Source organism: Elephas maximus, chromosome 1 (genome assembly GCF_024166365.1).
Source record: "Elephas maximus indicus isolate mEleMax1 chromosome 1, mEleMax1 primary haplotype, whole genome shotgun sequence".
Lineage (NCBI taxonomy): Eukaryota > Metazoa > Chordata > Mammalia > Proboscidea > Elephantidae > Elephas > Elephas maximus.
Window position 1 is genome coordinate 88772429 of NC_064819.1, and position 2268 is coordinate 88774696.

A 2268-nucleotide genomic window follows, 5' to 3' on the forward strand; every position below is an offset into this window, starting at 1 on the left:
ATGAGAATTCTACTTTCAGAAAATATTAAGGCTCGTATTATAGGAATAAACTAAGCTTGTCAGGACATGCATTCAAATTTCAAATAAACCTCAGGCTAATAATATGTGATTAATACGCCTTCTTTCCTATACCAACTAAAGCTTCATTACTCTCCTGTGGATGTTGCTCAGAAAGGGACCAGTAAGAGCATACCTCTAGCCCAGTTTACTTCTGAAGATCAGGAAAAGCTACTAATACTATTTTAAGGGGCTTTTTTGTTTTTGTTTCTTTAAAGACTTTGTGGTCTTTAAAGAACTTAATGAGTTCTTCTCTGTTTATTTTCATTTTGCTAAAATCTTCCAGGTGGTTTCATAGTAGGTTTAGAGATAGCAATGTGGTAGACTACTTAAAATTTGTACCTTATTAGAGCTGACTTAGGAAGATGAAAGGAAGTTCTGTCACAGTGTAGATGTTCACAGGCAGAGAAAATGGGTGGCTGACAACATGCTCTAGATATCTGAGAGACAGTAAAATATTAACGATAAATCCAATAAAGAAAAAATAACATAGACTGAGTCAGACAAAGAACAGACATGTAGCCTTAATATTTTACACTTTAATGACTGACATTTTATAAAACCTCGAGGTTGGGATCATGTAAAAGAGCTGTAAAAAGAAAACCAGTTGCCAGCGAGTAGATTTCGACTCATGATGACTCCACGTGTTAAAAACTAGAACCTAGCTCCATAGGATTTTCTTTGCTGCAGTCTTTACAGAAGCAAAATGCTGGGCCTTCCTTCTAAGGAGCCACTGTATGGGTTCAAATGGCCAACCTTTCTGTTAGTAATGGAGCACAAACCATTTGTGCCACCCAGAATCCTTCAAAACAACTATATTCTCCCTCAAGACACTTTTTCTGGGCAAGAAGATCCTGGGCTGGGAAGATTCTGATTCTCATTACAGAAAGTGTTCCATACATATTATTTTGCCCCTTCTTTTAAGTGATGCTGAATCAAACCTCAGTCACTGAATTTCTCCTCCTGAGAGTGACAGACATCCAAGAACTGCAGCCTGTTCTCTTTGTGGTTTTCCTCACCATCTACTTTGTCATTGTGGCTGGGAATGGAGCTATGCTGATGATTGTCATCTCTGATCTAAGACTCCATTCACCTATGTATTTCTTCCTGGGAAACCTCTCGTGTCTAGATATCTGCTACTCCACAGTGACACTGTCAAAGATGCTAGAGAACTTCTTCTCTACACACAAAGCAATTTCTTTTGTGGGATGCATAAGCCAGCTTCATTTCTTTCACTTCCTGGGCAGCACAGAGCCATGCTGTTGGCTGTGATGGCCTTGGACCGCTTTGTGGCTATCTGCAAACCTCTTCATTACACAGTCATCATGAATCATCAGTGCTGTACCCAGATGGCTAGCACAATCTGGGTCATTGGGTTTTTCCATGCACTGCTACACTCCATAATGACCTCTCACTTGAACTTCTGTGGTTCCAACCAAATCCGTCACTTCTTCTGTGATATTAAACCCTTGTTGGAGTTGGCATGTGGGAACATTGAGCTCAACCAATGGCTGCTCAGTACTGTCACAGGGACCATTGCTATGGGTCCCTTCTTTCTCACACTTCTCTCCTATTTCTACATTATCACCTATCTTGTCTTCAAGACCCATTCTTGTAGCATGCTTCACAGAGCATTGTCTACCTGTGCCTCCCACTTCATGGTAGTCATTCTTTCCTATGCTCCTGTTATCCTCATTTATATTCATCCTGCCTCAGGCAGCAACATGAATCAGGACTCGATCATCGCTATCATGTACCCTGTGGCCACTCCTGTGCTAAATCCATTAATCTATACTTTGAGGAACAAGGAGGTGAAGAAGGCTTTGATTAGGGTGATCAGAAGGAAGCTATAACTTGAATGATCTAGAGAACTCCTCTGAGGCATAAAGAAGCGTACAATGAGAAAGTTAAAATTTGAATTTATACTGCTTCTCAATTGGTTTAGAATATGTATAAAAGTGGGAAGTGAATAAAAGAAATATAAATGGTAAAATTCAGTCTAGTTGGTGCTATTGTTATTACTTTCCATCAAGTTGGTTCCTACTCATAGAAGCCCTTTGTACAACAGAATGAAACACTGCCTAGTCCTGTGCCATCCAAACAATTATTGATATGCTGGAGCAGGTAGGTATGTAGTATAAACAAGATGGACACTAGCCATGGAAACCGCATGCTGTTGTATGAAATCAGGTATACAAATGTGCCTATATT

The 2268-nt window shown here is 39.9% G+C and overlaps 1 pseudogene; it reads left to right on the forward strand.

Annotated features, from left to right (window-relative positions):
• The first annotated feature begins 984 nt into the window (after positions 1 to 984).
• Positions 985 to 1910, forward strand: LOC126076715 (olfactory receptor 12D2-like; annotated as a pseudogene).
• Positions 1911 to 2268: the final 358 nt, after the last annotated feature.